Here is a 26,074-nt window from a genome sequence, read left to right as displayed (position 1 = left end):
TCTGCTTCATCCAAGAGGTTTTCAGTTACCTTCAGAGTCAACAGGAAATTAATCAGCAAGCAGAATATTGAAAGAAGATCTGCATCTCAGAGTCATTAAAATAAAAGCAGATTTGGTGAAATGGGAAGGTGCTTTTTTATTTTTATTTTTATTTTTATTTTTTAAGTCTCCTACCCTCTTTCTTAATAAATTGAACATTCCAAAACTTAAAGCCTGAGGACCAGAGGCTCCTTGGAGGAGGGGTACACACGGTCCTAGGACCTGCACGCCCCCCGCCGCACCCCCCGATAAGCACGCCGGCCCCGGGCCGTCTACACAGCTCTCCCTCGGCACTCTCAGAAAGCCCCTGGAAACCTGACCACACTGGGACATGGTCTATTGAAAACTTCCTGAACACATCTCAGGTCACACTGCTGTCCCGTATTATTCGACTTGCCTCTCCCCTCTAAGCTCTCGAGGGGACGAACTTTTTATTCCCCTTGTTTTGGAATGATTTTATTTATTATTGTAAGCCTGGGTGGAGAATGTACTTCTTTGCTTATCACACAGTTTTGTAGGAATATTAAATCACAATAATACCTGGATGCGGTGGAGAGCCTGAAACTCTGCCTATCATGTAACCTTTGCTCTGCCATCCGGAGTATCTGGGGAAGCAGCTTCCCTCGGTCTTCCTTATTATGGAAAGTAGAGAGCCAGAGCCCCTAAATTCGAGAACGGGTAGGTGGAAGGATGGCCAGCAAAATTTTCTTGTTCTCTTCCACCAGCTTCTGACCCATTGATCTTAAAAAGATCCCCTGCTCACCTGCCTCAAAGTGGTTGTGAAGAGGATGGGTGTGAAGCCAAACGCATTTCATATGGAATCTTAGTTAAAGGCCCTCGGGGTTGCAAATAACAGAAAACAACTCGGGTCGGCATAAGCAAGCAGGAAGTTTATGGGAGAACCATTGGGGTTTCTCACAGAACCCACAGGCAGTTCTCAGGGGCCTGCCAGGAAACTCAGGCCTGGTTCTTTTGCTCTCTCTCTCTCTCTCTCTCTGCCTCTTATCTTTGTTTCCTGGCCCCATAGTAAATGTGAGTTTCATGAAAGCAGGGATTTTATCTGGTTTGTTTCCTGCAGGCTCGCCCACGCCTAGAACGGTGCCTGGCACATAGTATTCACTCGGTCAGCATTTATTTGTTTATTTCTCAGCAGAGCAGCTGCCTGTGGCCCGCTGTGGGCATGTCCGAAGGCAGTTGCCCCACAATACCCAAATTTCCATCTTTGAAATTCAGGCTTGTGTCACGTGTCCACCCCTGGTCTGTCTAGTCCGGCCGGAGGATGGTGTGCTCTGCAAATGATTGAGGCTGAAATGCTGTTTGCGTGAAAAGAGAGTCTCGGAGTTAGGCAGATATCATCACACATGTTTACCAGCCTAGGCAGGTACTTGTCATCAGTGCAGATCGTTTGTGGGAAGTGGGCACATGGTAATTCCCAAATAGAGCTATCTTTTGCTGAATCGTCAAGCAGAGGGGACTCCTTAGCATGAAACTTCCTTGCAACTTTGCTGATAGGCTGTCAGCCAATTTCTCTTCAGACATCTCCAAGGACAAAAAAGGGTACTATTTCTTAAGAGTTGTTCACTCCATTTTAAAACAAATCTAATGATTAGGAGACCCACCCATGCATGTATCTATGCAACTTCAGCCTCCGTTGGTCCTCATTCTGCTTTTTTAGGATCATAGATACAGGGTTCCTCTTCCATATGACAACCCTTCAAAAATTCTTTGAAGAAAGTTACCATGATACTTTGGAGTCTTTTCCTCGGGGTGACCAATTAATGCTGTCTGTGCACTCATCATATTGTGTGTAGGATTGCCTTTCCCCGATTCCTCAAAGTGATAGAAACAGCACCTCAGTTGCGGATGGAAGTGAGGCTTCCCAGACATGGCGCTGCATGATCTTGGTCCCCACCTGAAAGACAGATTTCATGGGATATTTTCAGATACAGTAGTTTTCATCAGTGGTGACCTCTGCTTTGGGGAACACGTGTTTTGCCTGCTAGGGGTGGATGGCTAAGGGAGCAAAACTCTATCAACTTTGGACCATTGAGGATCTAATTGGTAACCTGTAGCTATTCCCAAGCTCCTGATATATTTCTTAAATTGGTAGCATTAATATCCTTTATGTCTTCTCTTTTCAAAACTAAATACACTCTCTTTAGTTTTGGGTTTGTTTGTACACTTAGTCATACCATGGAACAGACACTTTGAGAGCACTGTATGAGGAATTGAAGTAGTTGTTGAGATAACAGACAAAGGACAAGATTTCTATCTTTAACAAATTCATAGTGAAGCGAGAACGGAAAGCTGAATGCACAGATGCTGTAACCCAGGATGCAGGCTGTGTTGGGGGCCGATGGGGACCATCGATGAGGACCGTCGGCACCCAGCAGGAGAGGCGGGATTGGGGGAAGTGGCTTGGAGGAGGGAGCCTGGGAATGCTGCCTGGCAAAGTGGTGCCTGAGATGAGCCTCCATGGATGAGGAGGAACCAGCCAGATGATGGAGGGTGAGGGAGGAGGTGGGTAAACTGGGCAGAGGTTTTGCATTTGTGAGGCTGTGGAACAAACAGTATGGTTCGTTCAGAATGGGTCTGTCATACCAGCACTTCTCCATTTTATTAGCCAAGGCAAGTCACTAGACCCCTCCATTCGAAGAACAGGGACACAGCTCTTGATGGAAGCTGCTGCAAGGTCTTGGTGCAAAGTGTGGATATATAGGAATGGGGGAATAATTCTAGCCATTTTTGCAATCAGTTCGGCACAAAGAACTTAGATGTTTGGAAGTTCCCTGGACAAAGGTGGGGAAACAACAAAAGGATATTTTATTATTACAATTATGTTCTTTTAATAATTAAATTTTATTATAAAATTATATTAAAACATTTTATTATTAAAATATTTAAAAAATTTAAAACTTAATTTTGATTTATCCATGTAACATTAAAGCACATTCTCCTTTAAAAAAGAAAAAGGATATCAGATAAGGCTAAGGTCTCCTGCCAACCACGGCCTTGCTGAATACGATGATGTGGATGATGTTTCCTGGACGCCACCCATCAGGTCCCCTCCTCAGCATCCTTCACCTCTGGTGGCCCAGCTAATTAGTAAGCCACATGAATGTCTTTATCCCTAGACCACATTCTCTACTTCCCCAAAGGATATCATCAGCAACTTGGTCAACTGCCTCATGACACCCAGATCCACTGTGTCTCCAACATTCCTAGTAGACACTAGGTCTGGTGAACCTGTCAGAGAAGAGAAGGTATTGGGTCCATTTTGGGCTTTCTGCATCTCCTTTCCCAGTTACTCACATCTCTTTTACTGACCCATTCTAGAAGGTGCTCAGGTTCCACACTGAAGTGACTAGTCTACTACTGGGGGCATCCAGGTTGATGTACTTTCTAAGATTCAGGAGCCTGTTCTCCTGACACCAAAGTTCCTTAAATTCGAGGAGCAACGTTTCCATCATTTCTTCCCCGGGTCCTCCCAGCTCCCGGAGATAAATCACCGAGGCCCACCTTGCTGACCTCGTGTAGCCTTGCCAGGCAGATGGCAGGCTCCTCTCCTGGCTGGATCTTCAGTTCTCTCAGGCCACTGAGCTCATCTTCCTACTTGGCATGGAGAAAGGAGAAGGAAGGACAGGAAGAGATGGGGAGAAGGGAGGAAAGAGGAGAAGGGGAGAGGGAGGGAGGGAGGAAGAGGGGGAGAATTAGGTGCATGTGCTCTTTTTTTTCTGCTGTTAATTTATATTGCACCACACACCGTATCTGACCAACTTCTACTTTTCTTTTTTGCATCTTATTTGTCATTTAATTAAAAATAAAACTTGTTTTGGAATGTTTTCTAGAAGTAATTTTAAGAAACTGTTAGCGGTGGTTACGTTTGGGGAGGGGAGCTCAGCAGGCTTGTTGGGGCAGGGAGTTTCCATTTTTTTTCATTGGCATTTTTCTCTACTGATTGAATTCTCTAAGCATGCTGAAGAAACTCCTCTAGAAAATAGAATTGTGGGAAATGTTTCTGACTTTTTCCCTAATTCTTCTCTTTTTATTAAAAAGCAGTTAAAAGGTGAAAATAGTATTTTTTTTTTTTAAAGATTTTATTTATTTATTTGAGAGAGAGAATGAGAGAGAGCACATGAGAGGGGGGAGGGTCAGAGGGAGAAGCAGACTCCCTGCTCAGCAGGGAGCCCGATGCGGGACTCGATCCCTGGACTCCAGGATCATGACCTGAGCCGAAGGCAGTCACTTAACCAACTGAGCCACCCAGGCGCCCGAAAATAGTATTTTTTTTTATTGTAGTTTCTACAAGCTACATTGTGGATTCTACAACCTATTTGTAGAATACAGATACACACATATCAGTTACATTGTGCCAGGCATCATGATAATGTGCTCTTCATACCTTATCTTCTTTATCCTAAACAACCCAGTTGGGAAGGACTTCTTTTTTTTTTTTTTTTTTTTTTTTGATTTATTTGTGAGAGAGAGAATGAGAGACAGAGAGCATGAGAGGGAGGAGGGTCAGAGGGAGAAGCAGACTCCCTGCTGAGCAGGGAGCCCGATGTGGGACTCGATCCCGGGACTCCAGGATCATGACCTGAGCCGAAGGCAGTCGCTTAACCAACTGAGCCACCCAGGCGCCCCGGGAAGGACTTCTTACATGTGGATTAAAGATAAGGAAATGAAGGCACAGAGCAGTTGCACCACTTGTTTAAGGCCACACAGCTACTCAGAGTCAGTGGGAGGATTTATCCCCTATTCTATCTGACTCCTTGGTCAAGGTTTTAGCTGCTCTGGGATGATAACTCCATCCATCTTTTAATAGATATTCTTTTAAAATTGGGGATCATCAGAAAGCACCTTGGGAAGCCACAAAACATCTTGTGGCCACCCCTCGCAGTCCTAAACCATCCACACCAGATGGAATTGTAGTCAGAATGTCTTCAAGGGAGTCTCTCACCTCTTATCTTTTCTCTGAACTCTGAGCAGCCACCCTCCCAATGTTGAAAGCCCGTGTCTGACTGAGCTGATGCTATTCCTCCCTGCTTTCCTAAAGTATAAGTTGCTACTTTCTGCAGAGTTGTTCTTCTTCTTCCCTAATGTGTCCCAACTGATCAAAATTCGGAGCAGAAGGTTTCTCCTTATCAATACTTTTTCAATCATCCGGGAGGTGAAGTGGTCATTAGCCACACGAAGAATTTATTGCATACGCTGTTCTTAGCTGACCTTACCCCTGTCTTGCCACATAATAAAGTGCTCTGAGTCCTGCATTCTGCTAGTTGCTTTGGGTTTTGTTTGTTTGTTCCTTGTTAACCACAAGTGAACTTTCAGTCTGGGAATAGTTTCCCAGTTTCTGGAAATAGTTAAGTGGCTCCCTATCTCTCTGTTGTTGCTGTAGATCAGTTTTGAGAAGAAATTCAACGTCAGAACCTCTTTGATTTCTCCCTCTCACTTGCCCCCCCCCCCCCATGTTCAGGGAGTGACTGTCCTCTCTTTAAAATATCTCTTACCTCTTTGGTTAGATTTATTCCTAGGTATCTTATGGTTTGGGTGCAATTGTAAATGGGATCGAGTCCTTAATTTCTCTTTCTTCTGTCTTGTTGTTGGTGTATAGGAATGTCACTGATTTCTGTGCATTGATTTTATATCCTGCCACTTTACTGAATTCCTGTATGAGTTCTAGCAGTTTTGGGGTGGAGTCTTGGGTTTTCCACATAAAGTATCATATCATCTGCAAAGAGTGACAGTTTGACTTCTTCTTTGCCGATTTGGATGCCTTTTATTTCTTTTTGTTGTCTGATTACTGTGGCTAGGACCTCTAATACTATTAACAAGTCAGGAAACGACAGATGTTGGCGGGGATGCGGAGAAAGGGGAACCCTCCTACACTGTCGGTGGGAATGCAAGCTGGTGCAGCCACTCTGGAAAACAGTATGGAGTTCCTCAAAAAGTTGAAAATAGAGCTACCATATGATCCAGCAATTGCACTACTGGGTATTTACCCCAAAGATACAAATGGAGGGATCCGAAGGGGTAGGTGCACCCTGATGTTTATAGCAGCAATGTCCACAATAGCCAAACTGTGGAAAGAGCCAAGATGTCCATCGACAGATGAATGGATAAAGAAGATGTGGTATATATATACAATGGACTATTATGCAGCCATCAAAAGGAATGAAATCTTGCCATTTGCAATGATGTGGATGGAACTGAAGGACATCATGCTGAGTGAAATAAGTCAATCAGAGAAAGACATGTATCATATGATCTCACTGCTATGAGGAATTCTTAATCTCAGGAAATAAACTGAGGGTTGCTGAAGTGGTGGGGGGTGGGAGGGATGGGGTGGCTGGGTGATAGACATTGGGGAGGGTATGTGCTATGGTGAGCACTGTGAATTGTGCAAGACTGTTGAATCACAGATCTGTACCTCTGAAACAAATAATACATTATATGTTAAAAAAAAAAAAAAAAGAAGAAGAAAGCAGGAGGGGAAGAATGAAGGGAGGGAAATCGGAGGGGGAGACGAACCATGAGAGACGATGGACTCTGAGAAACAAATTGAGGGTTCTAGAGGGGAGGGGATGGGAGGATGGGTTAGCCTGGTGATGGGTATTTAAGAGGGCACGTTCTGCATGGAGCACTGGGTGTTATACACAAACAATGAATCATGGAACACTACATCAAAAACTAATGATGTAATGTATGGTGGTTAACATAACATAATAAAAAAAAAGACAAACTAAAAAAAAATATCTCTTACATCCTAATTTCATAACTATTTTTCCCACGATAAAAAGCACGTTCAGGCTATTGAAATTTCTTAAGCTACATGGTGGCAATAACTCCTAAACCGGACCAGCCTCCATGCAGAATTTCTCGCTGGCATCCATCCCAACCTGAACGGTTAACCTAAGTCAGTCATGCTAATTCTGTTCCCCTTTCAGGGGCTGGTTTAGGAATGGGCATGTGGCCAAATTCTTCTCAAAGAAGTGTGAAGAGAAAAGGACTACTATGGACCTTTTGACAAAGGTTTCTTTGCTCCTAAAATGCTGAAGGGTCCATTTCTTTGCCTGTTTGGGATATGCGGCTTCTGGGTGCGATAGCAGAACCTCCAGCCACCATACCTCGTGTGGGGCACACAGAGCCTGCCCTTCTGCACATTTCTCCTTATGTGCAGTCTCAGCTGTCCATTTTTCAATACGAAGCATCTCCACAGATATACCAGCCTCTCTGCCTAGAAGCTTCCTACTTCCCATCTTACTCATGCAAGACCAACCATCCTGCAACACAAAACATCTTTATGATTCATTCATTTCTTCAAATGACCTTCTGTGAAGGGAATTGAGAGTTAGAGGCCAGATTCCAAGATTATAAGAATTTGTACATTTCTGTAACTTTGTTACTTCCCCATGTTTGTTATTTTCTTATACTATCCATGCTTGGTCATTTTCATTTGTTCAACAAGCATTTATTGAGCATCAATAAATAGTCAGGTGCTAAGGTACACCCTGGAGGTAAAAAATAAAAAAATAAAAATGAGCAAGAATCAGTTTCTGCCATCAGAGAACTTACAGTTTAGTGAATGAGTATGACAGGCACTAATGATGCCCACTCAGTAGATCCCCCCTGTTCTTCCTTCTTAACAGACTCCGTTTTGTTCAATTGGCCAGAGACGATGATTTGTAATTTGTCTAGGAGTTAGCGTGTGAACGAAACTTCACGGGACATCTACTGGGGACTTAGGGAAGAATTCCCCTCCAGATAAAAGGCCTGAGCCAACCACCTACTTCCTTACTCCTTGGTGCCCTGTTCCCCAAGACCATGATGTATAAAGCAGTAGAGGTTATTTTGAATGAAGGAAAGGCCAATCGAATCAGAGAGATGCTCACGAAATCCCATAAAATCATTAAACTGCTGATCCAGCTTTGGAACTGTGTGCATCTAGATGTTATTTTCTACAAGGTAATCAAGTGCCTTTCTTACTTAACCCATTACTAGTTGGGTTTTCTTACTAAAACAAGGGAGAAAACCAGGTAAAGAAGTATTTGAAATATAGTATAATAAATGTGATTATTAAGTTATGCATAAGAAGGCGATATAGTTAGAAGGATACAGAGATAAATAACGTTGTCCCTGGTTCTAGGAACCTAGGTCCAGGAGGAAGCAGACCCATCAGTGCATATTTGCAGTGCATGTGATAAATGCATGATAGAAATCTTTGCAGAGAAATATGAACCAAAGAGGAAACTCTGACTTCAGTGTCTTTAATGTTTGTTCATGATGAGAGTAAGTTTATGCATTTTTGGCAGGAGCCCCACAGATACGACACTATGTCCTTCTTAGTGCATCACACCAGTAGATACATGATATCAATGTGTCCCATTATTGGCAATATTAAATTGGATTACAAGGTTCAGAAGGTGTTCGCCAGGTTCACTTCTTTAAATTTACCATTTCCCCTTGTTGTTAATAAGTATTTTGTGAGAAGATATTTTGAGACAATGTAGATATACATTTCTTGGATTATTTGTTTTTTGGGTTTTGAGTTTCATAAGTTCTTTATAGATCTTGGCCTCGCCAACACTTGTTGTTTCCTGTCTTGTTAATTTTTGCCATTTTAACTGGTGTAAGGTGGTATCTCATTGTGGTTTTGATTTGTATTTACCTGATGGCTAGTGATGTTAACATTTTTTCATGTGTCTGTTAGCCATTTGTATGTCTTCTTTGGAGAAGTGTCTGTTCGTGTCTTCTGCCCCTTTCTTGACTGGATTATTTGCTTTTTGGGTGTTGAGTTTGGTAAGTTCTTTATAGATCTTGGCCTCGCCAACACTTGTTGTTTACTGTCTTGCTAATTTTTGCCATTCTAACTGGTATAAGGTGGTATCTCATTGCGTAGATATACCATTTCTTTTTTTTTTTTTTTTAAGATTTTATTTATTCATTTGACAGAGACACAGCGAGAGAGGGAACACAAGCAGGGGGAGTGGGAGAGGGAGAAGCAGGCTTCCCGCTGAGCAGGGAGCCCAATGCGGGGCTCGATCCCAGGACCCTGGGATCATGACCTGAGCCGAAGGCAGACGCTTAACGACTGAGCCACCCAGGCGCCCCAGATATACCATTTCTTATCAAACTTTCACCCACTAGTTTTAACATCTGTTGATGATTCTTGCTGAATAGATTATTACAAGGATATCTGTGAAATGATTTTTAAAACTCTTTTATTTCTTCTCTATTTATTTTGTGGCAATATATTATAGGGAATAGCTTTTTCTACTCCCTCAGTTATTCATTCATTCATTCATTCATATTAGTATGAATTTATGAATTCCTATTTTACTCAATAGATAATCTGTAAATATCATTTATTTTGATGCTCAGATTATCCCAGATTTGGCAGTGGGAACCCCTTCAAACTTCCTTCTATGCCCTTATTCTTGGAGAATTTCCTTAATTTGTTGCACAAGAAGATATTGCAGATTTATCTTGACCTTTTTCTGCGCTAGCTGTGAAATCAGCCGTATCTCCAAGTGACTCTGTTTTCTTTTGGTGGAGAATGGTTTGAAATTCAGAAACTAAATCTGGGCATGGGAGTGTTCATTGGTACCAGAGTGCCATGGCTTCTGGGTCTTCTCAGTGGACATAAAAATAGATATATGTATACACACATCTATACATACATCTAAATCTACGTACATGTAGATATAATATCTATGTCTCTATCCCTATAAAGATATAGAAGCAAAATATATACCTGTAATGTATAAACATAAAAAAACCTCGAGGCCATACTGATAACTCCAATTCTAATCCAACACAACCTTCTCTGACAATGAGAAATCTGGCCCCATTATCCTCAATATATTTACTTGTTCAATTCTATAATACACTGAAAATAGTTTTATAATTACTGACCCATTCAACTGTGACCAAACTGTGACAAATTCAACTAACTTGAGTTCATATTTATTTATAGTCCTTATTATATTTAGTCTGAGGGTATATGATACTGTGTTCAAAAATTACTTGGGTTGGATCCCCGCCCCCCCTTTTTGGTGAGATTATGTCATTGATTTGAAATACAGTTAAGTTTATTTGTTTCTGTTTGCATTCCATTTTAGGTTTTGTTTTCCCCATTTATAAAAACTTCATTATTCATAATTGCTTTGAGTATATAAACATAACTCCAAAAGTCAAAGCTATACAAAAATACTCAGAGAAGTGTCACTCCCCCACTTCTTGTTTCTTCTACCTTCTTCACATCTATCTCTTGTATCTCTGAGTATCCTTTGTTTTTTAAGAAGAGACATGTATTTTCTCATTTTCTCACTTTTATAGAAAAGGCACCACCATGTAGCTATCTTTTTGTACTTTGCTTTTTTCACTTAAAAATGTGGTTCACAAATATCATCTTCAATTATTTTTATGGCTGTGTAGTACTCTATTATGTGGCTACAGCATAATTGACTTAATGACTTGGCTACATTTCCAGTATTTACAATTACAAACAATGCTTCATTGAGTAACCTTTTGTATGTATGTTTCCATGTTTTGGGAGGTGTATCTTCAAAGTAAGTTCCTGGATGTGAGATGGCTGAGTTAAAAGGTAAACACATATGTTGTTAAATACTGTAACATTCTCCTCCTAAAGGTTGTACCAATTTTCATTCCCACCAGCAAGGTATTGAGGATTCCTCTTTCCCCAAAGCCTTACCCACAAAATGTAACTTTAAAATTTTTGCCAATCACATAGGTGAGAAATAGTACCTCAGAGCCCTTTAAAATTTTATTTCTCTTCATATGTTCAAGTGGTGTTCAAATATGTGTATGTGTGTATTCTGTTTATGTCTTTTGCTTGTTTTTGTTGTTGTTGTTTTATTTTAATCAGGCCTACCAGGTCTCTTTCTGTGATTTTTAAATGAATTTCTTATGTATTAGAGATATTAGCTCTTTATTTATAATATATGTTACAAATAGCTTCCAATTTGTCTTTGTCAATTTTGTTAATAGTGGGTTTCTTTTTTTTGCCATGCAACATTTTTTGGTAAATTTTTAAATCTTTTATTGCCTCTGAATTTTAAGTCATAGTCAAAAGTCTTTCCTTACACCAAAGTTATAGAGAATTCACCCACGTATTCTTTTCCCATCTGTGTGGTTTGATTTTTTTCATTTTTGTCTCTGATTCATTGATGTTTATTCTTATTTATGACATGAGATATGAGTCTAGTTTTATCCTTTTCCAAATGGCTATCCAGTTTGTCTCAGCAGCTTCATTAAAACACTCATCTTTGTTTTAGTGATTTAAAATACTACCTTTTTCATACACTAATTTTCCATGGGTACTTGGGTCCAGTTTTTTTTTTTTTTCCTATTCTATTCCCGTTTGCCTGTCTGTTCACACAGCGATACCATACTGTTTGAATTATAGAGACTTTATAATATGTTTTAATATCCTTAATCCTCTTGTAACTTTTCTTATTTTGTTTTTCTAATTTTACTATCAACTTTTATAGCTCCACTGTGAAAAAACTTTTTGGTATTTGTATTAGGTATTTGTACTTATAAATTAAGTTGGGGAACCTGACCATTTCGGGGTGCTGAATTGTTCTATCCAAGAACAAGAGATGGAAAGTAATTCTGGATTTGAGTCTTAAAAGTTGGACAGGTAATAGATGGGTGAAAAGGAAGGAATATCACCCAGACAAGAAACAGCATGGGACCTGCATGATAAGGGTCAGGGGCAAAAGTCAGGGGATAGTACTTATAAATTGAGGGGAGTGGTGTAGAGACTAGGGACTCATTTACAGACCACTACCCGTAAAACTCATTCATCAGTGGCTAGGAGTTAAGTGAATGTTGTTACCCTGTTCAGCCAGTCACAGGGGAAACCAGATCTCAAATGGCAAGCGTGTGGTGGAAGCCAACAAGGAGCTGCTGAGGCTCTAGGACTATGGCCAGAGTAAGGGGCCCTGGAGCTGAAAGGCTATAGTCTGAATCACAGGCAAACCAGGCTCAAGACGATTGGCCAGGCCCAGTCCCAACTACTGTTCCTCATGCCTCCTTGTGCCCTGATGGCCAGCCACACAGAACTCTTCACAAGACCTTCAAAGTCCTGTTGCCTGTCTCCATGCCTTTCTGCTAGTTGCCTAGAATGCTCTGATCTCCATGTTCAGTGAATTTCAATGTATCCCCTCAAAACCTGACATACCATTATGTTTTCTGAGAAGCTTTCCTGTTGGACACATCTCTTCTCCCTCCAGTAGCGCCGACTGCTCCTTTTCTGTGGATATAATAACAGTCCTGAAAATGATCATTTTGATGATAGTAAGCACGCATTGAGTGTTTCGATGTGCTCAGAACTGTGTTAAATGCTTTATATTCGTTACGTTACTTAAGCCTCATGACAACCCTATGGAATAGATACCATTATTAGCTTCACTTTACAGATGAGACATGTAAGTAATTTGTCCAGGTCCAATAGCTGGTTTGTGGCAGATGTGAAGTTTAAACCCAGCTCTGTCTGATATCAAAGCTGGCCATATTTACTATGCTACTGAATTGCTCTTTGCAAGTTATTTGTTTGTAGAATGTTTTCCTACTATAATGTATGGGCTTTGAAGGCAGGGACAAACTCTTGTTTTTCTTAAATATCCAAAGCCTGCCAAAGGACCTGGCATACATAAGGTTCTCCAGCAATGGTTGTTGAATGAATGAATAAGTGGATGACCCAAACACTCAAATATTCCCATTGCCTATAGAATGAAGTCTGTCATTCAAGGTTTCTTACTAATCTTATAGCCTGTATTCCCCTAACTGGATCTTCCTGTGTAGAGAACATATCTTGCATCATCAGCCTTCTGGTCCCTTATTTATGCTATTCTTTTTGTGATGAATACTACTCTTTCTCTCCTTTCCAATTCAATTTTATTTAAATAAATGACCTCTCTATCTTTTTTTAAATCAAAATACCCATATAACTCTGAATAACTAATTTGGCATGTATGTATTATCATGCATCGTGTATCTTTCGGGTCTGTGCTCACACAGTGTGTATTTCACATTGTCGTGTTGTCTATCATCTTTGAATCCTGCCCGGTACCAATGGCAGCGTTGTGCAAGTGAATGGCAATCAGTAGTGTTTGCTGAATGAGTGACAATGACAGGTGGTTGTCAGTCACGTGAGTGCAGGGGGCTTGGGAAGTCCTCTGTCGGCCCAACCTCTCTACTCAGATAAATTAGGCTCAAAATCCTACTATTAAGCATTTATTCTCTTGGATTCCCCCGAATTTATCTTCTTATTCTCATTCTTTTTTTTTTTTTTTATTGTGTTCAGCTAGCCAGCGTATAGTACATCGTAAGTTTTTGTTACAGTGTTCAATGATTCATTAGTTGCGTGTAACACCCGGTATTCTCATTCTTGACTCTTATCATTCTCATTAATCTCATTCAACCCAGGATGATGTCAGTGTTTTCCTCTTGATTCTTTGGAAGATAAGGGTGGAAGCACATACCCCTCCTGTGAAGGACATCAAGGGCTTCAAACATTGAGCCAGGCCCTGAAAGTCATGCTTAGAATCACCAGGCGGAGGATAATACTTCACATAGCTGCTCAGACTGTTCTTTCAGCCCCTCTCAAAGGGGTGACAGTTCTCTCCCGTGGCAGGATGAAGAGATCAGCGCTCCACTCTGTCAGTGGCTGCCTGTGGATTTGTGAGGTTAGTACAGCAACCAGCCCTAGGTGTCTCGTTCTCCTTGCTCCGCTCCCGATGGTTGGTTATGTATCCAAAATCATTCTCCTTTGTCCCGTTCAGGACTAGACTGGCCAACGAGTGTCTTAAACACAAACCAATTATTATCAGCTGTGGGAGTAAAAGAGTCAATTCAGGCACATCTGATCAGTTTCCCGAGGCAGCTTGGAAACTCCCTTGTGCCTGAGGGTAAACTGCATAGGACCCATCTAGATTTTTGTAGGTTTCACCGGAAGTCTCACCTTCAAAGGCCAGGCCTGCATGACTGAAATGTTATCCATTCCAGGATCTGAAGTCACTACCCTATGCTGGGAGATGTTTACGTCCTTCAGAAACCCAGAAGCAGCACTGAACGTCTCTTTTCTAGAAGATTAATTTTCCCTTCCTCGCATTGTTTTCTCTTTCAACTTAACTCATCAATTTTCAATCAGTTATCTTTCCATTCAAGTGCAAGTGTTGTATGTCAACTCTCTCCCCTTTGGAGATCCAGGGAAGGACTCACTCCTCATTCCACGGTCATTCCTGTCTCCACCAGAGCTGACCTGACCCTAAGTCTGCAGACGCTGCCGCTGTCCGGAGCAAGGAACACACAGGGTGCCACAGGGTACCGACCCTTGAACCACAGTCCCTGTGTGCCCGTGAGCTGGGGATCCAGATGCCACCGAGCCCCATTTACGATCCATTTTGTAGGGAAATAGGACTCCTGCCTTAGGCCAGAGGGGAACACAGAGTCTAAATACTCATCTACTGACTCTGCAGAGAGGTTTCCTCTCCTCTAGAGGATATTCTCACCGGCCTGAACTCTCTTCACCAATCACAGCTCCCAGGGCTGCTACTCAGAGAGGCAGGCCCAGCGGGTCTCCAACTGTACCCTGTGGTCAAACAGAGCAGCTTCGCACAAATGGTTTTCAGTCTAGTCTCCCATCTTACCAAATTTTCCAGCTGGGTGGACAACAAGCCCTCTGGCGTTAGCGATGTCACCCCAGGTTACAGAGTGAGTCAGTGGTTCAGCTCTGTTAGGGAATGCGGGCCCACTCAGGCTTCCAGGACCTAGCAGACCACATACTCCCTCTTCTGCAATAGGATCGGCCTGTCTGCAGAGAAATGGAATTAAGCTATTAGCAAGTGGTTTCTGACTCTTGCAGAAACACAGGCAAGAATAGCCACTTGTCCATGTTTTAAGAGGGCTGTTTGTTTTGGCAGCACTTCAGTATATTACACATTCCTGTCACTTAATTGTCCTTGCAAAGATAAACAAAGGCCTTCTGAAGCAGAGCTGGGAGCTGTGTAACAGCCAACCAAATGTTTGCTGAATTGAGGAGGAAAAGGGGGTTAGCTCTATGTGTTCAGCTGTGCTCCGAAATGACACCATCTCGTCTCCATGGTGATCCGTTTCCTGGGCCTCCACACCCCTCTCCTACCAGTGGCCTTCAATTCCGAAAGAAAGTTTAAAAATATGCCCCAGGTCTTTATCTCCTCATGATCAAACTGCTTCCTCTGAGCTTCGGCGTTGTTTGGTGAATTCAAAGCTCACACATGACCATTTTCCAAGTTCTTTTTTGCTCTTTATCACAGCAGCATAATGATGTTAGTGAGGATAGTGAACAAACTAAACACCTCCAAATAACTTAGCAGACATTGATAAGCGACCCTCGTGAGCTCTGAGCTGTGCATGTGGACCTAAACCTGGGTGTCTCCCAGCAGAGGCAAGGAGAAAGGAAAACACAGCTGTTTATGCCCATTTGTCTTCACCTTCTATGTGCAGTTTCTGGCTGGAGAACCTGGGCAGATAAAAGCACGCTGGGGGTCAGTGCTGGGGGTCAGTGCCCGCCCATGGTGAGTTAGTGATCTACAGGATGGTGAGGTCCTGCCAACGTGTTAGAGATGGCTAAGACCTTTATTTATTTTTAAAGATTTTAGGTATTTATTTAACAGAAAGAGTGAGAGAACACAAGCAGGGGGAGCAGCAGAGGGAGAGGGAGAAGCTCAGCAGGGAGCCCGATGCAGGGCTCGATCCCAGGACCCTGGGATCATGACCTGAGCCAAAGGCATACGCTTAACTGACTGAGCCACCCAAGTGCCCCGGCTAAGACATTTTAAGTGGAGGCGGAAGCATCTTGTCACTTTCCCGGGTCTTTGGGAATATTGAAAATTAAAAGTCAATTCCTGAAGGTCACGTTTAGGGGTTGAATGAGAGTAAGAGTGGCATCCATTTTGGTCACACCTTCTATTTCTGCACACATGTCCATGATTATTATGGCCCATGTGTTCTATCAAGAAACTCATGAATTGTGCAGAAACTACTTGATGACAAGGCACACGTGAGAAATGGAAATGGGAACCAGGACACCCATCTCCAGCCCTCAGCTGCTGATTCTTCTATGAAGAATGTCGTCAGAAGAGAAGGCAAGGAAACTGGTTATGTTAAAATTATGCTTTATCTTTTCAGTTATTAGAGCACTACCAAGCACCTAGTACAGAAAAAATGACATTTTGTGGGGCTTATCAGTTAACTGAAGGAAATAAGAGGGTCTTAAGATGCAAAGGACGTGAGAGAGGAACTACTTGCCTTTGCACATGCTGTTCCTTCTGCCTGGAACGCCACTCTGCCTGGTTCACTCTTCCCTTCCTGTTACCTCCATGAAGAAGCCAGCCTTGGTCTTCTCAAGTCCATACGTACCCCTCTTGTGTGATCTCCTAGTCTTTCTCACTTTCATAATATATACTTTATTGTATTTTGTTTGAAATTGCTTTGCCCAGCCCTGCCCACCCAAGCTCTTTCGGAATAAAGATACTGTCTGTGTTACATGTTTCTTCCTACAGCCTAGCACACAGTAGGCCTGTATCCAATATGTGTTAACATGAAAGACTAAAATTCTTTTCCTCCATGAAAGAAGGCGACAAGTGAGAGGTTTTAATAGTGTAGCTGAGACAAGGAGTGTATTCATTTTCTGCAGATGCTGTAACAAATTACCACAAGCTGGGAGGCTGAAAACAACAGAAATTTATTCTCTCGCTGTTCTGGAGGCCAGAAGTGTGAGGTCAGCATCACTAGGTAGAAATCAGTGTGTCTGCTGGGCTGTGCTGCTTTTGGAAGCTCTAGGGGAGAATCTGTTGCTAGCTTTTCCCAGGGTCTGGTGATTACCACATTCCTTGGCTGATGGCTACATCACTCCCCTCTTCACGGCCTGCATCTCCCAACACCTCTGTGCTCTGCCTTCCTGCTGCTTCCTCCTCCCTGGGTGGGTCAAATCTGCCTCTGCTTCTTGAGTAAGGATACATGTGATTATATTTAGAGCCCACCCAAATGATCCAAGATAATCTCTTCATCCAAAGATTCTCACCTTAATCATATCTGCAGAATCTTTGCCATATAAAACATTTACAGGTTGCAGGGATTAAGAAATGGATATCTTTGATGGGGTGTTTTTCAGTCTACCACAGGAGGCTTAGAAAGAAAATTGTTTTCATGATGATAAAGGAGCTAGCAAGAAGTAATTTAATGAAGATGAATATAACTGATAGAATGAGCAAAATCTTTGAAAATGAGGAAGTTGGTAAAGAGGAAATAAAGGAGAAGTTATTATTAAGAAAAAAAAAAAGGAACCAAGATATTTAATTGACGGTCTGGAAAGACAGATTCCATAGCCCAGTAGTTAAGAGCACAGATACTGGGGCTCAACTGCCTGGTTGGAATCTGGCTCCACCATTTACTGCTGTGTGATCTGGGGTAAGTTACTCAACTTCTCTGTGCCTTCCTGTCTCATCTATAAAATAGGAATAAGATTGTACTTACTTCTTATGGTTGTTGTAAACGATTAAAAGACTGAATATATTTAGAGCATTTGGAAGTGTTTGCTATTATCTTTTTAAGGAAATGAGAAATCTACAAGAAGAAGTATGAATTTAGGATAAAACAGAAAGGAGAAATGTGTGGAAGATACACATTGATAAGAAAAGAGAATTTTAAAATGATTGACCAAGAAGAAAGAGTAAAAAAAAAAAAAAATGCTGCACAGATGATGTAAGATGAAAGATATTTTTTCAAAGCAAATTAAAAACATTTGCAACCACAAGTTTGAAGGGAAAATAGAGTAAATATGTTGCATATCAGAAGAAAGGCCAAGACTGTAATTGAGGACATCAGGAAAATTGCAGAAAGCAGGAAAAAAATGTTCCAAGGCTAACAGCTCTTCCTTCCTTTATGTATTTATGTGGTTGGTGGTGTTCTTCTCAGATCTTCTATGTCTATGCTGATTTTTTTTGCCTTGTAATTCTATTAATTGCTGATGCAAGACTGCTAAAATCTGTGGAATTGTCAATTTTTCTCTTTATTTTTCTTTAAAGATTTTATTTATTTATTTATTTATTTATTTGAGAGAGAGAGAGAGAGCATGAGTGGGTTGAGGGGCAGAGAGAGAAGCAGACTCCCCACCGAGCAGGGAGCCCAATGCAGGGCTTGATCCCAGGACCTTGGGATCATGACCTGAGCCAAAGGCAGACACTTAACCCACTGAGCCACCCAGGGTTCCCTCAATTTTTCCCTTTAATGCTGTTTTTACTTCATGTGTTTTGAAACACTTTTATTAGTTGCATACACATTTATGATTGTTATGGCTTCTTCAGTGAACAGACCTTTTTATTATAATGAAATATTCCCCTTAATCTCTGATAACACTTTTTGTCTCATGTATTAGTGTGCTAGGATTGCCATTAAAAAAGTACCACAAACTTGGTGGTTTAAAACAATAGAAATTTATTCTCTCTTAGTTCTGGAGGCTAGAAGTCCAAAATCCAGGTATTGGCAGGGCCTTTCTTCCTCTGAAGACTCCAGGCAGGAATCCTTCTTTTCCTCTTCCAGCTTCTGTGTGTTGCCTGCAATACTTGGTGTTCCTTAGCTTGTGGATGTATCAATGCAGCTGATTGATACTCTGTCATCACATGCCTTCCTCTCTCCATGTGTCTCTGTGTCTAAATTTCTCTCTTTTTATAAGGACATTGGTTGTTGGATTAGTCCATTCTAATCCACTATAACCTCAACTCAACTTGATTACATCAGCAAAGACCCTATTTCCAAATAAGTTCACATTCACAGGTGCCAGGGGTTAGGACTTCAACGTCTTTTTGGAAAACACAATTCAACCCACAACATCTTGAAATCTCTTTTGTCTGATATTCATATAGCCAGTGCAGCCTTCTCATGATCTCTATTTGCATCGCGTATATCTGTATTTTTCCATTCATTTACTTTGAGCGTAGTTGTGTCTTCAGATTTAAAGTGTCTCACTTGTAAACAGTAGTTTTTAAAATCCATTCTGAAAATCTCTGACAGTTGATTGCATCGTTTAATCCATTAATATTTAGTGTAATTATTTGTTTAGGTGGGTCTACCATTTCATTTTTTGTTTTTTACCTGTCTCCTCTAGTTTTTAGATAGATTTTTCATTCATTGCCTTAGAAATTATTTGAATATTTTAAATTCCATTTAAATTTTCTTATTGACCCTTACCTATGCTTTTTTGCATTTTTTTTCCTTAGTGGTTGAGTAGTAATTACAGTATATATCCCTAACTTTTCACAGTTGACATGGTAACGATTTGTGTAACATGTGGAAAACCTGTGAATACATAGAATGGTATCCACCCCTGCTGTGTCCTTTGTGTTAGAGTTGTTGTGTAGATTACATATACCTATATTATAAATCCTATAAGACAATGTCAGACTTTTTGCTCTAAACAGATTTATTTTTAAAATTAAGAGAAAAAAGGAAAAAAAACTTTCACAATTTCTTAGGGTTATGTGTGTGTGTGTGTGTGTGTGTGTGTGTGTGTGTGCATTTTAAATCATTTCTAATGATCTTCATTCTTTTCTGAGGATCCAATTTTCCATCTAGAATCTTTTCCCTTTGGCCTAAGGAACTTCTGTTAGCATTTCTTATAGTTGTTTTTATTCTGCTTTCATCTTTGAAAGATATTTTTGCTGGATAAGATATTCTGGGTTGATAGTCCCCCCCTCCACCTCAACACTTTAAAGATATTATTTCATTCTCTTCTCTTCTCCATAGTTTCTGATGAGAATTCATTTCTTAATTGAATTTTGTTTGAAATGTGTATGTAAGTAATGTGTCCCTTTTCTTCTGCTTTCAAGCTTTGTTTTTTATCTTTGGCTCAACATTTTAACTATCATGTATTTCAGTGTTAGTCTTCATATCTATTCTAATTGGTGTTGACAAAGCATCTCGAGTCTGTAAACTTCTGGTTTTCAACAAATTTGGTAAACTTTTGTCCATGATTCCTTCAAAAACTTTTTCTGCCCTATGTTTTCTCTTTTCTTCTTCTGAGGCTACCTGTGTCTTGAAAAAACTTGATATTATCTGAGAGGTCCCTTGTTCATTTTTTTCAATCTTTTTTCTCTTTGTCTATTTAGATAATTCCATTGATTTTATTTTCAAGTTTACATCCCCATTCGGTTATTGAGTTCATCTGGTAATTTTTAAATTTCAGATATTGTATTTTTTAGTTCTAGAATTTCCACTTGGTTTTTTTTATTGTTTAAATATTTCTGCTAAGTTTCTCTATGTTTTCATCCATTTAGAGCATATTCTGCTTTACTTTTTTAAGAATAATTAAAATAGCTGCTTATCTGTTAGTTTCAACATCTGGTTTGCTCAGGGTCAGATGTGGTTCATTTTCTTTTCTCTTGAGAATGTGCTACATTTTCTCGATTCTTCATATGTCAAGTGATTTTGGAAAGTATCATGTATATTATGAATATGAAATTATGAAGACTTGGGTTTCTGTTATTTTTTTCTAATGTGTATTGTTTTCTTTGCTTTAGCAAGCTGTTTTCTTGGCTAGGCATGAACTGCAAGCTCTATTCTTGGTTTAAATCATTTGCTTCAGCTGATCTGCTTTATTTTGCCCCATGCATGCTTGGTTCAAAAGTCAGTGGGAGATGTGGGTAGATAAAATTTAGGGAACATTTCTCTGTGTCCTTTCTCTTCCCTTCCACGATTCCTCCATTCACTTCAATAACAGCTCCCCAGCTTCACTTTTCTGATGCTGATAACCAGAAAGATTATGAATTTTTCCATCAGTGCCCTCCCCACTGGGCTGCCAAATGCCAAATGGACCACATACATCCCAGACTGAAAGCAGCAGAACTAGGGAACCCATCTCATAGCACTCCTCTCTCCAAGCATTTACTCCCCACACACAGTCTTTCTGTTTCTGTTCACTCTCCAGTGACTTCAGCTACTTGCCTTTGTATTTTATCCGGGTTTTATCATTGTTTCCAGAGGGGAAAGAGCATCCTCGGGTAAGGACTTAGTCGATCATTACCAGAAGTTGGAAACCCATTTGACCTGCAATATTGTTTCTAACCATAAAGAGCTGGGAACAATTTGAATGTCCAGCAACGAAAGCCAGTGGTACATCATCTTCTGGAATACTATGTTGCTGTTAAAAAGAATAAGATCAATCTAACTACTAAAAAGGACGGATCTCCAGGACATACTCCAGGACCAGTTTCAGAACTGTATGTATAGCCTGTGTAGAGGATGCTGTGGTGTGCCTCCCAGGTCCTCCTTTGAGGATCGATGCGCTCGTTTCTCCAGCTGCCAAGAGTACTGGCTGCTGAAAGATCACAGTGGAGTCCCTCTCAAGGAATTTCCCTCAGCTGAAGGGAGTCATGCTTCCTGAAGTACAAGCCCTCCTCAGGGACAGCTCTCATCCAATGACTGGTTAACATGAGGTGACACATCGCCTCCATGGGGATCAACTCCAAAGACCTCTCCCAGTTCCAGAGTGCCCCATGAGATTGGCTGAGACATAAGTTGTGTCTGCATCACAGTTCAGTTTGTCCTTCTGCCCACCCCTGCTCCCACCCTCCCTATAGGTGTTGTTCCAGTGACTCATTCCCCCCGTTAAATCTCCTGCGTGTGAATCTCCATCTCAGAACTTATTTTCTGTGGAACCTAGGGCAATCCAATACCTTTTGGGTAAACAAGCACAAACAGCACCTAGTTCTGTAAGTTCATATATGTATGTAAAGGCAGGGAAAAAGTCTGGAAGAGTATAGGTGAAAACAATAATAGCAGTTACCTTCAGGGAGGATCTAGGGTGGGGGGAGGACATTCAAGAGATACTTTACTTATGTGTGTTGTTTGAATTTGTTACAACTCATTTATATATATGTATTTTCTGTCTCAGTGAATGAGAGTATCACTTTCTTACCTAATCACACAAACAAGGATATAGATATAGATATAGATATAGATCTTTGTGGAATTAAAAACAAATACAATTATGGAAACTAAAAGATAACTCTTCATTTATGTCCTTATCCCAGATCCTTCCAAATCTGAGCTCTAGGACCATGTACCCAACTGTTTATCATATTCCTCTACTTAGATATCCCTTAGAACTTTCACGTTCATGTCCCCAAAACAAACTTACCATCTCCTCTTTCCAGTTTTTTTCTGGGTATTTTCTGTCTCAGTGAATGAGAGCATCGCTTTCTTACCTAATCACACAAACAAGGACTATGGAAGTCATTTGTGGCTTTTCTTTCTACCTCACCGCTTCACTTTGATCCATGTTTGCGTCCTGTTGATTCTCTCTCCTTAATATTTCTCGGACCCCTTCAATTCTTTCCATACATTTTGCCATTGTCTTAGTTCAGGTTATCATCCACTTTTGCCTGGAGTCTTCTTTCAGAATCTTGACTTTCCTCCTTGGCCCCCATCTCGCTCCTCCCCAATCCATTCTCCATGTTCCAGCAAGGGCAATATTTCTAAAACATCAAGCTGTTCCAATTGGACAGAGTAGGAGTCTGCATGAAACCATTCATATTCTTCCAGTTGCCACCCAGCCCGTTTTATGATCATTTCCATGTTGGGTCTAAGAGGCAGCTGGTAGCCTGGAAAGAAGAATGAAATGCCCCACCTTGGGCTGAGAGATACAGAGAGCACCATTTGGGCTAACTGGTCATTGCCAGTAACAACCATTCTTCGAGATTCCGCTGAACCCTGTAGATTACACTGTGTCCATGGATAAACTAGAGGGGGTTTAAAAAGAGAGTAGTAATGATGAGAGGAATGGGAGAAAAGATGCATGGAGAAAAGGTAAGGGGAGACATACTTATATGTACCATTTTGGCAGCCTGACAATGAGCGAGGTCATTTCCTTAAATGGAGGTGGAAGCTGAGAACTCTGTCTTAGAGATGGGGCAGGGAGGGTGACGCTGAATTGTGTGGGTCAGTTCCCCCAATCCCCACCCCGGGGTTTGGGATTCTTTAATGCTGTTAAAAAAAAGCAAATTTGGTTTTTTTGAATGGCAGAATTGTAGATAGATCTTTGAAAAAATTTTTATTTCTATTAAAATCATTTTGTTATTTTTGATATATTAATAATAATAATAATAACACCAAAAGTTTAAAAGAAGATTTCTTTTTCAAGTGGGCTCCTTTTCATCTTAACTTCATGTTATAGGAAAAGTTTGAACGTATACAAAGGCAGAGAGAATAGTGGGTCAAGCCTCATGTACGCATCACCCAGCTCCGACCATTAGCCTCTGTCTGGCAATCCTGGGCTGCGTGCCCCCCTCGTACTGTTGTGGAGCTGTTATCTCACCTCCAAACCCACCCTCGCATGTTCTCTTTGAGATGCTGGAACTGGAGCTCTTCAAACCTCACTTAAGTTTTGTCAACCGACTCCCTGTTGGACTCTGCCAATGGCAGGTGCTCGAGGGAGACTGAGGGCTGGAGGAGGAAGAAGGGACTTGCTTCTTCCTGTTTGCTTCCTGCTCATACCACCTTGCAGGGCTGCTTCACCGGGGCAGCAGTGGCCGTCCTTTGCCAGGGTAATGGTGGTAGCTAGCTGCCGGTTTTCTAACACTCACACAACCAGCCTCACCAGCCTCCTCAAAGGCACCAGCCCCAGGAGGCCAGAGAGCACTCTCCAGAGCCCAGTCCACGGCCTCCAGAGCCCATCCTGGAGCTCAGGCTCTAGCGGTCTTCTCAGAGGTCTGTGGCCAGCTGAGTGGGGCACTTCCTCCAAGCCTCTAGGTCTTGATAATTCCCATCCCTTCCCTTGTTTCCCAACCCTGGGGCAGTAACTATTTCCTGCAGTTGCTACTTCCACAATACTTCCATGATCCCACTGGGTCTCTTTGCTTGTCAGTGACCTGGTTAATAATTCTTTATTCCTTGTTACAATAAATAGTGTGGTTTCTGTCTCCATCACAACCATTTTTTTCTGAAGTATGTTAAAATCCAATTCAGATATTATGCCATTTCATCTGGAGTGCTTCAGGATGTATCCCCAACTTATGAGCGTTTAAAAAAAATTTACATAACCACCACGGGCATTAACAAACTTAACAAAAATCCCATAATGCCATTGAATAGTTTGCATGCACATTTCCTTGATCTTCCTAATGACTTCTGAGATCTTCATAAGCATCAATCCCAGATGCCCTGGAGATGTAGGGAGGGAGCAGGAAGCCACATAGGAGGGTGGTTACTGCTCCAGGTGAAAATTCTAGAAGAACTAGAAAACTCCTTCAATTTTCACTTGTATTAGGGCTACACCTGGGTGGAAAGGAAGCCTGGGCGAAGACAGGCACTTTAAGGGCAGAACAGGGTGGCGGGAGGCCCTGGGAATCAGATAGCAGGATGCAGGTGTGCTGGACATTGCCTCCTCACCACAGACCTGCCTGAAGAACTTGAGTGAACTTGAGTATCTTCGGTTCACAACTTTACCAAGAAAAAAAGGCTGGAGAGGGGGTCTGGGGATTAGGAGAAGAGTGACATGCACAAACAGTTGAACTGGATGTTTTGTTCAGTTCATTCCATGGTAGGAATGCTACTCCTGGCAGGCTACGCTCGACTGGCTGTACCCTTCCTCCTGACATAAATCTTCATTGTTTCCCAGGAGAAACATCACCATTTTGCCAAATGGCAATTTTCATAATGAAAGTTTCAATGATTTATTTATCTTCCCAAGATTCTCTAAACATAAGAAACTTAATTGGACTTGTCTAAACACTGTCAGTCACCCATAGCCTTGAAGACCTCCTCACTCCGTGTTCAGAACATAACTAAAATTAATGACATGATAAAGATGCCAAAACTCTGATCTCTGGTAGAGGCAAAAGGAAAAGTTGTGAAAAATGTTTGCATGTACTTTGTAGCTATGCTGCGTTATATTTCAGTTCCAAGGGAGGAAGTGAGAGTGAACCTACAGAGCAGGAAGACATGCTAGAGAATTGGCCATTTTCTTATGAGTACTTGTGACCCTCTTGAGCCTCCAGGCATCCTCCCACCAGACTGGGAAAACTTAGGGTACAAAGAAACTGAGGAAGTTTTAGACATTTGGTGCTGATAATCAATGCTAAACCATTAACTACAGTACCATATTTGCCTATTATCATTTTCTCATCATATCAAATTACTTACACAGCTTGGTTAGAAAAGCACTGAATATTTCTCTTGACCTTGAAGCCCCAGGCTATCCCAGAATGTATTTCTTGGTTACTTTTTGTGAATTTTATAGGCTCCGAGCAAACCTCAACTTTTGTAAATCAAACTGGACTGTCTTCTTTTTTTAAATGTTTTGTTTTATTTATTTTAGAGAGAAAGAGAGAGAGAAAGCATGAGCAGGGGGAGGAACATAGGGAGAGGGAGAGAGAGAATCCTCAAGCAGACTCTGCACTGAGCGTGGAGCCCGGCATGAGGATCAATCTCAGGACTCTGAGATCATGACCTGAGCTGAAACCAAGAGTCGATGCCTAACCAACTGAGCCACCCTGGCGTCCCCAAGCTGGACTAATCTTTAATCAACCTGTAGAGTTCACCAAAAGACCAAGAAAGAGAACCAACATTCTACTTCTGCTCTGCTGCTTTTAGTGATATGAACTAGTTAAGTCAAACTCCGTAGAATCTCAGTTTCTTCATCTGTGAAATGGAAACAAGTATGAACACTTGCCTTATTTTCCTTATTAGGGATGTGACAAGAATGAAATGAAATAGAGTTCTTTAAAAACTGTAAACAACTACATATTTGGGACATCTCATCAGAATTACTGAGCAACTTACAAAACTCTTAAGAAGATTGCTTCTGCTTATGACCTTAGGAAATTCTTCCACCTTGCCTTGCCAAAATTTAGCCCAAGGAGTAATGAGATTAATTCCTTTTCCTATCTCTCCCAGAAGAAAGCTGTGGAAGAGACATACTAAATGGGAAAAACTTTGTGCAGTGTAGAGTTCTTTCTAAAATAGTCACCAA

The sequence above is a fragment of the Halichoerus grypus genome, chromosome 2 (genome assembly GCF_964656455.1).
Source record: "Halichoerus grypus chromosome 2, mHalGry1.hap1.1, whole genome shotgun sequence".
Taxonomy (NCBI): domain Eukaryota; kingdom Metazoa; phylum Chordata; class Mammalia; order Carnivora; family Phocidae; genus Halichoerus; species Halichoerus grypus.
Note: the sequence above shows the minus strand (reverse complement) of the source record.